This window comes from Sciurus vulgaris (genome assembly GCF_902686455.1).
Source record: "Sciurus vulgaris genome assembly, chromosome: 8".
Classification (NCBI taxonomy): Eukaryota; Metazoa; Chordata; class Mammalia; order Rodentia; family Sciuridae; genus Sciurus; species Sciurus vulgaris.
In genome coordinates this window covers 138,500,836-138,513,338 of record NC_136468.1, presented here as the reverse complement: position 1 = coordinate 138,513,338, position 12,503 = coordinate 138,500,836, and the positions used below count along the sequence as shown (strand labels likewise).

Genomic DNA, 12,503 nt, shown 5'->3' with positions numbered 1-12,503 from the left:
GGTGGGATGCACAGATGGACAGCTGGGCACAGGTCCTACCTCTTTACGGCATGACTGCTGGCTAGGGTGCATCACATCCTCTCTGCTTCCTGCCGACCTACTAAGCTCTCTCGGTCAGGGAGGCAGACACCTGTCCATCAGTCACCAGGAGGCTGCCCATCACGGGGGGCTCCCAGGGGTACCTCCAGCCAGAAGCGTTGCCATGGCTGCCGGCTGGGGCGTCCGTGGTGGGCCGGCCGGGGGGCAGATGGCCAGCCGGCATCACATCCCCCGCAGTGCAGGCTGCGTGCTCCCCACTCTGAGGCGCGTGCTCTGGCTGTAACCCCACCTGGCCGCCTGCGTGGCAGGGGCCAATGCCGATCTGAGTGACAGAGCAGCATGAGTCACTGCCCGCCAGGGCCCGCTAGAGCTCCCCCTAGGACAGCTGTCACAGCCTTTCATGGCCCAGACTCCCTGCTTAACTCCTTCTTTTCTGGACAAGGCTGTACACCAGAGGTGAGCAGCAGTCTGTTTTCCACCTGCAGACTCAGAAGATTCTGGCTGTCTCCCAAGCACCCCAGTGACAACATCGGAAGCAGCACTAGCAGGAACGGGGTGACGAAGGGATGTGCAGGAGCGAGGAGACAGCAGAGATCTGGCTGCTCCGGGAAAGTGCAAAAGAACATTCTCAGAGCTTCAGGTGCACTGAGACGAGGTGGGAGAGGGAGGAAGATGGAAAACGTACAATGTGCACTACCAGAAAATTATTTAACACCTCCAAGCTGCCTCAAGAGAATCTAAATCTTCCCCGTGTCAGAATCGCATGCTTAATACTTTAAAAATTAGCTGATGGAAAGAAAATTTAGATTGAATGCCTCAGCCCATATCCCATGTGTACTTCCATCAATACAAGTGCAAATCCAATTCGAGTTCAATTACCCAATACCTTTTTTGAAAGGAAAAAGGTTTTTTTAGTGTAAATTACAATTCATAATGATCAAAGAGATAAGTTTTCCATCCCAAAATAAGGAAATGAGATAAAGAGAGGAAATTTATGGAGAGAGATTTGCAGTTGATACTAATTAGGAGCACAGTGATTAACGACACGTCTAGAATCTTAGCAAGTTAAAATCCCAGTTCTACTATTTACAGGCTGTGTGACCCTGGGAAAGTCACTTAATTTCTCTGTGCCTTAGCTACAACATGGGAATAACTACTTCAAAGGGATGTCATGAGGTTTAAATAAAAGAGTCCATATAAAGTGCTTGGCACAGCTCTTAGCATACAGCTAACACCATAAAGATTGTTTGCCATTATTATTGCTCACATGAGATGCATGTTTATGGCAGGTCTTGCAGTTATTAGAGGTTAGTGAGGTACAGTAAAATCTCTACTGAATATTCTCTCCTGTGCAAGGTACAGACACATCAAGGTGAATGTTTTTGTTAATCCTATCGTATCATTTAATTCCTAGCAGAAGTTTAATTCACTTTCCACTATATACTAATTCATCCTTAGGAGACTAAAATAGAATTCCATTTCTGAGTGTGGAGTCTGATTAATAGAGGGGTAGGAGCCACACTCGGAGAAATAATCATGACTTTTGAATTTCTATACTATAAAATGAGATTCATCCATAAAACTCTGTCATGCTCAAAGGTAACTTAATGTGGTCAAGATTGGAAAGAGGGCTGGATCATTTTCAAGTTAAAAGAAAAGAGAAGTCATTGTGAAATCCGTGAGCTGGTGACAGGTAAGATGTTCACAGATTAAAAGTTAGGAAACAACCTCTAGACAGGTAGCCAGGTAAGTGCAAGAGGAACTTTGAAAAGAAGGACTTCACAAGACCACATTTATGTGGGGGCAAAACCACAGCCTTAGTCAGAGAGAAGTGGAGGAACTGACAATAATCTACTCTCCAAAAAGTGCTGAAGATGCTCAGCAGGATCCTTTAGTGGGAAAGAAATAAGGCAGCTAGCGAGAAACCATCTCAGGTAAGGTGTGTACATTTACAGTAGTATCCTGCACAGTGTGAGAATCACAGTTCAGGAAATTATCATGAACACTGTTTCTAAAAACACTGGCAGACACAGTGGAAAATGACTTACAGGGACACTTTCATGGCCCAGGGCACACAGGAGGTTGGTGTTTGTCTCTCTCTGCACGCACGCGCGCACACACACACACACACACACACACACTCTCTCTCTCTCTCTCTCTCTCTCTCTCTCTCTTTCTCACTCACTCATTCTGCCATGAAAGAACAGAAGCAGATACAAGAAAGTGGAGAATTAGTCCTCCAAAAGCTGCAGCTAAAAGAAAAGTCTGAAATGGACCATAAAATAAATTTTAATTTATTACCAACGAAAATGAGTAGAAATTTGAATACAAGAATAAGACACTTTGAAAAAGATCCAAGCACATTTGGAACCAAACAGAACTTCTGGAAATGAAAAGGACTGTTGTTGAATTTTAAGTTTAAGACTCACTAGATATGTTAAATAGCATGTTAGACGCAGCTGAAGAGAAACTTAGTGAACCAGTGATTAGATCTGAGGAAATCACACAGAACCACGATACTCAAAGTGTGGTCCATAGACTGGCAGCATCAGCACCACCCAGGAGCTGGCTGGAAATGCAGTCTCAGGCCCCACCCCATATCCACTGAATGAGAACCTGCATTCCTAACAAGATCTCCAGGTGATCCGTAGGCACCTGTGAATGAGAAGCACTTGTGAGAAGGCAACACCCAGTGACAGAGATGGAAAACCTGAGAGCTTGGGAGACAAAGAACCATACCGCTGAGCACAGGGTATGTAACAGGGGACATCAAGAGAGGGTAATGCAGTCTGGATGCCACACCTCAAAACAATGACATAAAGCTCGGTCAAGCCTAAAACATACCAAAGTAGAGATCACATCTATCTTAGGAAACAGTTCTCCTGTTTCTTGTGCCGAATCGAAAATGTTTCTTTTTGAGCCTCATAAACCCGCCCCTGCCTTTTTTTTTTTTTTCCTTTTAAAAATGTCACTGGGCTGGGGATGTAGTTCAGTGGTAAAGTGCTTGCCTGGCATTCTGGAGTCCCTGGGTAACTGACAGCATTAGAAAAACAGCAGGGGCTGGGGGGTATTAATAGGTCATTGAAATCATACTGATTCATTTTGATGGAGGTACCCACATGGCAACCCAGCATAGCATACAGCGGAGCACCAGGCCCATAATGGGTACACAATAAATATTTAATGAGCAACTATATAATTAGATGGCTTGAACATGGGTCTTGCAAAGAGAGCACCTAGCATAACACAGACCACAAAGGTATTTGATGTTTGAATTAGATGAAGAGTCAAGATTGTTCTGTCTGAAAACTATGTTAATGAGTACCTATGTTGATAGTTCCTGATACAGTGCTATGAAATCATCAGCTCTCCTCACGGCCACATGCCCACTGCCCTCACCAACGACAAGTAGGAAGTCATGCTCTGTCATTCACTGGCAAAAGCCACTAGGAGAAAAAAATCTTTCCCTGGATAGTTTTTAAATAAGTCAACCTATTTGAGGTGACATCAGGACATAGTCTCCTTAGTGGCAGAGGCTATACAAGTAACATTTTAAGGGGTTTTTTTTTTTCTTTTTTTCAGCAATAAGATAGATGGCAGAACAAGGCTTTCAGAAACAGAGAGCTATTTTAAGAACTGTGGTTAATTTCTCTTCTATAAATTCTCTCTCTCTCTTTAATACTGACATTCATTAAAAGCTTTGGGTAAAAATTTAACATGTTCAAAAATATTTTTAAAAACAAACAAGGAAGAACCAAACGGATTCACCCACTTGGCTCTGCTTCTTTCTAATATGTTCCACTGAGCTGTGGTTACCCATTACCATCTTTAGTTTTTCAGCATGCCAAGCATGAATATTAAAAATGGGAAATATTTTCTAATTAGCCAGGCACGGCGGTGCCCACCTATAATCCCAGCTGCTCCAGAGGCTGAGGCAGGAAGACTGCAGCCTGGGCAACTTAGCAGGACCTGGTCTCAAAATAAAAAGGACTGGGGATGCAGCCCAGTGGTACAGCACAGCCTAGCCTGAGTAAGGCCCTGAGTTCAATCTCTCCCATTTAAAAAAAAAAAAAAAAAAAAAAAAAAAATCTGATCTTGTTTATTGCCTTCTTTTTGCACTGGAACACAATTTCCACAACAGGAAGGCAGTTGTGTTCACTACTACACAACTAACCTAGAACAATACCTGCCTGTCTTTATTCAGTGTTTACTATTTTGTTGAAGGAATCCGTGGATAACAAGAACCTTAGACGTGGGATAATTTCGAAGACCAATTAAGCTACTCCATACAAAATGCCATTTTAGGAAACCCAAGTACTGATGTGTCACAGAGTATCTAATTTAGTCATGAAGAACTGATGTACTTGAAGAAAACTGACCCCAGTAAAACTTCTAAGATTGTTGCTGTTGTTATTGTTTTTTTTGGTACCAGGGATTGAACCCAGGGGTGCTTATCCACTGAGCCACATTCCCAGCCCTTTTTATACTTTATTTTGAGACAGGGTCTCACTGAGTTGGTTAAGGCCTTGCTAAGTTGCCGAGGCTGGCTTTGAACTTGCAATCCTCCTGCGTCAGCCTCCTGAGCTGCTGGGATTACAGGTCTAAAGCTTTTAAATAATCAACACTGGTGCCAAATTGCAAGTGGCAAAAAATGATGAGCAACACCAGTTCTGTATCACAAAGGACAAAGGCACACAAGTAAATATCATGTGATGAGACAATGAATCAGGGTGTACCCGGAACACAGTGGGCATTCAACACATGAAACCAAAGTCACCTTCAGCTTCATTCCATCTAGCAGGATGCCCGGGCCCCTAGTTGACAGATTAGACGCTATGTTCAGATGTAAAGGACTATTACCCTCAAATGAGCTATCTTACCTACACTGGGACAAGAGCGGCAAGTAAGTGAAGAGGAAGAAGATACTCGGGTCAGTCAGGGATCAGGATGCAGTTATGAAAAACAGAACGCACACAGAGTGGGACAAGCTGAGCTGATGGGGAAGCTGTGAGTTTTTGCTCTTGTTCCTGCAAACGAAGTGTCACGGAGGTGATGGAATCTCAAGAGTTGGTTAAAAGGTATCTTCGTGGGCTGAAGTGGGAAAAAGGGCTGCCTTAGAAAAGCCACAGTGGCCATAGCAGTAGCCCAAGAGTGACATGGGTAGTGAGACTGGGGAGTGAGAGAAAGTGAAATCTGGGCAGGACCTTGAAAGTGGAGCTCTGGATTGGACTGGCAGACATAATAGCAGAGTGAGTGTTCGAGTGCTGGATGCACATGGTCACTGCAGCTGCCAGAGGAAGAGGTCAGGGCGAGGAACCTGTAGCAGATGAGCCTACAAGAGTCAATACGAGGAATTCTACCCTAAGGAGTTGATAACAGAAACAGAGGGTGATGGATAGGAGATAGGCTATCACAATAAGTGAGACAATTTGACAAGAGCTGAGAGTTTAGGAATACTGAATGACAAAATACTCAGAAAGGTTTCAATGTGAAAGAAGGGCAAGATATCCAACATCTGAGGCTTCCTGGAAACTAACCCCAAGAGTAAGCTAGGGGATCAGCAAATACAGTTGGTTACTAAATATACATGAGTCATTTCGCCCAGGAGAAGAAGTAACGTTGTCTAAAGACTGAGGTCCACCCTGCGTCCTCTCTCCTCCTAGTGGGAAGCTATCAGAAATGATTCGTCCATACGACCCACTGCATATAAGACATTCACAAAGAACACAAAGCATATCCAGTTTGCAAGAGCCTTAAAAAAAGAAAAAAATTATCCCATCTCTTTGACTCCCCCAAGAGTCATAAAAAGATGTTAGGGTAATGGTGCTTTGGGCTGGTGATCAATTTTTACAATGCTGTCTTCCAAGTAAATGGACAAGGATAGCATCAGTAAAGTTCGCTTCAATCAAACTACAGAATGCTCAGGGGGCCTGCTGCCAGCAGTTAAGCAGATGTCCTCTCTGGTGGCCGATCTCTGGATGGCGATGGAGTTTTCATCCCGACTCGCAATACTCAAGTCACGTTCCTCCTTCAAGGCTGCTCAACATCAAGTTTTTGGTTATCAACTTGCATGTTCCCAGATTGACTGAAGCACCCAGAGAGGCTCCTCTCACTGCCAGACTGCACTTTAGCCAGTCTTCTTATCAATTTCACTTTGCTTTGTTTTCCCCTCCCTCTTGATCAGGTTGCTGAGTAGCAACGTGTGAAGAAGCCTCTCTGTGGGCTTGGACATACATCAAAGGGGAACTTCTGTTGCAACTAGTGGCAGCTGCATTTCTCTTCAAAGCCGGGTTTGAACACCGCCAGTGTCTCAGTCAGAGGGAGGCCCCTAGGGACACATTCAGGTAAAAGTGAAGGAGCTAGTTCATCGGCTTCCATTCCCCAGGACCTGTTGCCAGCAGCCCCAGCAAATTTCACTTCCAACACCCTCCCCTGGGAATCAACTATACCCAAGAACACGGCAGATGCAATGCGTTCTTTGCTGCTCTCCGGACCTCTCCCCACCCACACAGGTTCTCACTAAATTGCCCAGGCTGGCCTAGAACTTGGCAATCCTCCTTCCTGCCTCAGCCCCCAGAGTAGCTGGGATTACAGGTGTGCGCCACCACACCTGGCTGCCTCCCCATCTCTTTAGTTTTTTTTTTTTTTTTTTCTCCAACATGTTAAAAATTTGCTCTTAAGTGTTTGTTAATTTTCATACACAACAAAGGGAGTGCAATGAACCCCCACATGCCCATCACCCAGCAATGCCCTATTCCCACTTCATCTCACCTTATCCCTCCTTTGCATATTTGTTGATTATTAAGAGAAAACCCAGATTTTTGTTTTGTTTTGTTTTGTTTTGTTTGTACCAGGGATTGAACCCAGGGGCACTGGACCACAGGGCCTCATCCCCAGTCTTTTTTTTTTTTTTTTTTTTTAATTTAGAGACAGGGTCCCACTGAGTTGCTTAGGGCCTTGCTAAGTTGCTGAGGCTGGCTTTGAACTTGGGATCCTCCTGCCTCAGCCTCCCAAGCTACTGGGATGACAGGCGTGCGCCAATGCCACTACCAAACCCCAGATATCACATCTTTTCACCTGTAATTACTGCAGTAGGTTCCTCTAACACAGGCTTTCTCGCTTGTGCACTGTTGACAATGAGGATGAGAATCCTTTGTTGGGGACAGGGCAGCTGTTGCATTGCAGTTCTAGCGGCATTTCTGACCTCTAGCTACAAGATGTCAATAGCACCCCCAAGACCATCAAAAATGTCTCCAGACACTGTCCAATGTCCCGCATGGGGGCAGGATCCACTCCCACTTGAGAGTCACTGCTCTGACAGGGATGCTTTTAAAAACTTAAGCATGGTGTCCTCATCACACCCAACAAAATGAATGTTTCCCTGACGTTATCTAATACCATGCCTGTGCTCAATTTTCTCCCTTGTCCCCAAAATAACTCTTTATACTTGGTTTGTTTGAATCAGGATCCAACCAAGGTCCACACACTGGTTTGGTTTGATGTGTCTCTTTTAACCCAAAACACTGCTCCTCTGTATTTTTTTTTTTTAAATACCATTTATTGGTTTAAGAAACTAGATCAAGCATCCTCACAGAATTTCCCACATTGTGAACTTGGCTGACTGTTTCCTTGTGGCATCATTTAACACATTTCTCTGTCCCCTATGTTTCCTGTAGATTGGCAGATAAATCCAGGGCCTTCTGGACATTCATATGCAATTTTTTTGGCATGGAACATCACTCAGCATGTGTTATCGGCCTTGGCTTCACATGACATTAGGGAGCACACAGTGTCTGTCTCGCATCTTGTGATGTTAAGAATTATCCATGGGCGCCAACGATATCAGCCAGATCCCTTCAATCTCTCACCTAAAAGTTTCAGCAGTCATGATGATCATTGCCTAGGGTCAAAATTCATGAAAAACTGCAAAATGGTGGTTTTCTCATTTCATCCTTCTACATTTATTAGCACAGAACAATTTGGTTGCCCTGGCATACAATTCAAATAAGAAGGCAGGATTGGTTCTTTCCCTATATTTAGAACATTCCAAATAATGATTTGGGGCCCTAGCAACCTCCAGGAGTGACCAATGAGATTTCTCTTTCAGTGTCGTTATGAACTCATGAATGTTTATACCTTCAGTGTTTCAAGCCACTGCAATCTTGTTGATACTCAAATTGTTCCGTTTTAGGCCAGTGAATGCTTATTAGACATTCTTGTGAGGAAAAAGTCAAATCAGAATCTATTTTAAACTCTGGAGCTACATTTCCAGTTTACAGGGGCTGGAAGAACAAGTACCAAACCACCCCCCACCCCAACCGAGGAGATAGGGAGACAAATTCAGAATATGGGAGAATTCTAAAAGAAAATGACCTTGGTTTCTTGTCAAATTAATGTCATGAATTTCCACATGCCTGTTCAAGAACTTTTCAATTTTGAAAAAATTCAAACTATCTCCAGGGCAGAATAAACACCAAAATATGAGTGATTCTAAATCCAGTGTTGGAGTGTTAGCGAGGATATAGAGGAAGATCTCTCATACACTGTTGGTGGGATGCAAACAGTACAGCCATAATGGAAAAGCACGGCAGCCCCTTAACAGGTCAAACATATGCCTGTGTGTGATTAGCCATTCCACTCCTAGATACCCACCCCAGAGAAATGGATGCATGTGCCTGTAGCCTGTAGGCAAGTGATAAAAGCAATCTTATTTAAGTAACCAAAAAACTGGAAACAACCCAAACATCTATCAGCAGGCGACTTGATTAATAAGTTGTGATAGATCCATACAATGGACTCCTACTCAGCAATTAAAAAAAAAAACCAACTCATGATACATCTGCAAGATGGGGACTCTCAGAACAATGCTGATTACCTATTGTTGGTTCAATGGACATAAACTTTAGAAAACACAAACTAAACTGCACTGATAGAGAGCAGACCAGTCAATGCCCTGGGGACAAGGGACGGGATGAGGAGGAATGAAGGGAGGATTCCCAGGGGCAGGAGGAAAGGAGTGATGGACACGTTGGTCACCTTAAGCCTGGTGAAGGCTTCACAGGTGTGTACCCGTGTTACTTTATCCCCAATCCTTTCCAGGCCTAAGGAGCTTCCACTCAGTCTTATCCGGTAGGTGGAAGTGTGGGATAAGCACGTTCAGGCTCACCTTTCACTCCCTCCTTGCACATGGAAGGAGGAGCCCTTGGGGCCTGTCAGAGTTGGATGTTACTGGGCCATGCTTTATGAGCAGGAGGACTCACATGCCTCACAAGTTAGAGCCCAGGCTTAGCACTCCCTCTCTCTGGGCCTACATCCCCACTTGGCAGGTGTTCAGCTGAGTGACTGCTACCATCCTCCTCATCGCCAGCAGCCCCTGTGGCAAGTCCTCCCTGTCCAGGAGAGAAGGCCCACCATCCCAAGGTCGTTAGGTTGGGGAATTTACCAGAGACCTCCATTGCAGATTATTGGAAACTTGCCTTTCCAAGAACACAGTGGATATTTTGGCCCCTCTCCAGCTACAAGTTCTTTGCTTGTGTCCTTTACAAGTCAGAATTTGAAGGACAGGAAGGGTGGTCTTAGACCCCAAACTGCCAGTGCTGAAGATGAATGTTCTACCCACAGGGATGAACAGAGTTGGCCATATTTATTTCCTCTGAAGTGAGACACTGGAAATCATTTCCAAACCCTCAGTCATGAACCACCTGGGCCTCCTACTCTGTCTTTATGCTTTCATCTCTTGTGACTCCCGCCAACTATCTCCTTTAGTTCAATCCAACCTTCACCCTCGGAAAATGAGTGTAAATGCAATCACCATACTTCATAGAATTGATTAGGAAGCTGGCTGCTGAATAGAGTCCCAGATGTTTAATATGATTTTGAATTTTTGGCCAAATCATTTCTATTTTTGCTTGTTTGTGATAGGTTTTTCAGCAAGTGAGAATATAAGGGTGGCAAAGTCCAATTTATGAGCTCTCTAACAAACCTATTCCCCATTTCTTATCTTCTACCAGGAAAGACATTACTTTATCCAACTGGAAATGATTTACCCAACTGGAATTTGGCATGGCACCCTGGATTCTGCTGAGAGGCACTATGAAAAGCAGCCATATGGAACTTACCAGGACACGTATTGGAAGGATGTGGTCCACTACATCACAGGGGGCTCATTTAGGGGAACCCAATGTGACATTCCCAAAGCTCAGTATCCAGAAAATTGGGTTTTTACTGAACAAATCATTGTAGACGAAGGCCCTTTGGAACTGGTCATATTCTCCTTTCTGCTTTGGCCACCAGGAGACTGGGAGTCTCAAACCATTCTACCTCAGGCAACTTAACAGAAACACTTTTGCTCTTACTTTTCACCCTGACTTTATTTACCTTACCCTGATACTTCCTTCACCCAGATTTCTGTTTGTTTATGTGTAACTTCTTAATGTTGCAATCATTTCTAGAAAAAGCTTTCTCAATTTTTCTTGGACTAAAGTGGACTATTACATATTTCTACATCTCTAGATGTAGTCTGTAAATTCAGTCTAGAGGGGAAAATCCTATAATCCTAATTCATAACATTTAGCTCTTTTTAGCCTATTTCCTCCTCTTAGTAACTTAACCTCTAAAAAGAGAACAGCACCCAAGAGACACATAAATATTCTCCTGCATATCCCCATAAGAGACCATAAGAGCTACTGACTACATATCTTCATTATGCCTGTTTTATGTTCTAGCAGGTGGTGCCCACATGCCCCTGGTGTCAGATTTCTGCCATTCTACTGTAGCACTCCCTCTTTCTACCCTCTTCCTCCTCCACGAGGATGCCCCAAACCGCCTCGGCTCCTCTTCCTTACTTCCTCCTGCCCTGCCAGGGAGACGTGCTTCAGGGTGAACCACACCCCAAAAGGACATCCACTTTCGTCCTCTCCAAACTAGCTTAGAAAAGGAAACATGGCTGAATACCTGCTCAAATGATGGGAACCCCCAAACGAGCTGACCTTTAAAAGGCCCAAACAAATAAATGAACATACATACAAAATATACAAGTCACTGAGATAATGCTCTTCTATAGGCAGGATGCTAAAATAAACAAGCAGAATATGAATGTTAAAACCATAAGGGGTTTTCACTGGGAGGAAGGGTGCTACTCATCAGAAATCAACAGCAGAGTGGCAAACCCAAAGGGTAAATGTGGTATAGTCTTATAAAGACTCTTCCTCCATTTTGTTTTTTAATGATGGAGGGAAATAAGCTGCCAATAAAAACTCCTATAATCTTGGAAAGCAGTGTTAGAGTGTTGCTGCTAAGAGTACAGTCTGGCCGGGCATAGTGGTGCACACCTGTAATCCCAGCAGCTTGGAAGGCAGAGGCAGGAGGATTCCAAGTTCGAGGCCAACCTCAGCAACTTAGTAAGACTCCTAAGCAACTAAGTGAGACCCCATCTCAAAATAAAAAATAAAATGCACTGGGATATAGCTCAGTGGTAAAGTGACCCTGGGTTAAATGCCCAATTAAAAAAAAAAAAAAAAAAAAAGAGAGAGAGAATAGAGTATAGTCTGTGCTGGTACTTATATTAACACAGAGTATTTAGGAAAGCTATACAAAACCCAACAGTAAGAGTTCACTTTGGGGCACAGGGTGGGAGACATTTTTCACTGTATAACTTTCTGAACCACTTAATTTTTTTACCATGGACTGTATTGCTTTTTCAAAAAACAAAAGCAAAGAGAACCTGAAGTCAGGGAGACCTGAGTTCAACTCCTACCATTGCCAGCCACTGGCTCCATGAGCTTCCCTCAGGGGCTCATCTCATCAGGCTTCAGGGTCCTCATACATACTCATACGTACTGATTATAAAACCTACCTCACTGGAGGATGAGGACTAGATAGGGTAATAATATGCTTTGCAGACTTTGGCACATAGCAGGTACTCAATATATGGCACGGCAATAGAAGTGAATGTTCATGAAGACCACTTAACCCATCCTTAATTAAAAGTGAATGATACAATAGTAAAGAGAGGGTGCAGGAGGTATGAAATGTCTTTTTCCTATCAGAAGACAGAGCAGGTTAAACCAGGAAATTTAAGGATATGAAGGATATAAAGTCTAAGAAGAAAGCTTTAAATTCCTCAATACAGAGTACAAAATACAACAGTTCTAAGCAGTTCCATCTACCCATGGGAGTCCTTATCCAAAAAGCAGCCTCCTCCCACCCTGAGCCCAGAAGACAAAATGAGGAAGACAATGATAAGCCAGAAACTCCAAGGCCGACAGATACAATTTTTCTCTTCATGTGAGGTTCTATAAATGCTAATGTGTACAGGATTACCTGGGGATCTTATTAAAATGCAGCTTCTGACTTAGCAGGACTGGGTCTCTGCACCTCTAACAAGTTCCCAGGTGATGCTGATTCTGCTGGTCCATGGACCACACTCTGAGTAGGAAGGTCCTACTGACCCCAGATAACACTTC

General features: G+C 43.8%; 1 protein-coding gene across 11 annotated transcripts in view; it reads right to left on the bottom strand.

Annotated features, from left to right (window-relative positions):
- CIT (citron rho-interacting serine/threonine kinase) overlaps positions 1-12,503 on the bottom strand; it is a 156,460-nt gene that overhangs the window by 95,589 nt on the left and 48,368 nt on the right. Inside the window, exon 1 of one of the 11 annotated variants that reach the window (XM_079151229.1) lies at positions 40-358. The exons of the other annotated variants lie outside the window; for them this stretch is intronic. The gene's annotated coding sequence lies outside the window, so the exon portion shown is untranslated. Of the gene's footprint in view, positions 1-39; positions 359-12,503 lie in introns of those variants that run through there. 11 annotated transcript variants of the gene reach the window in all.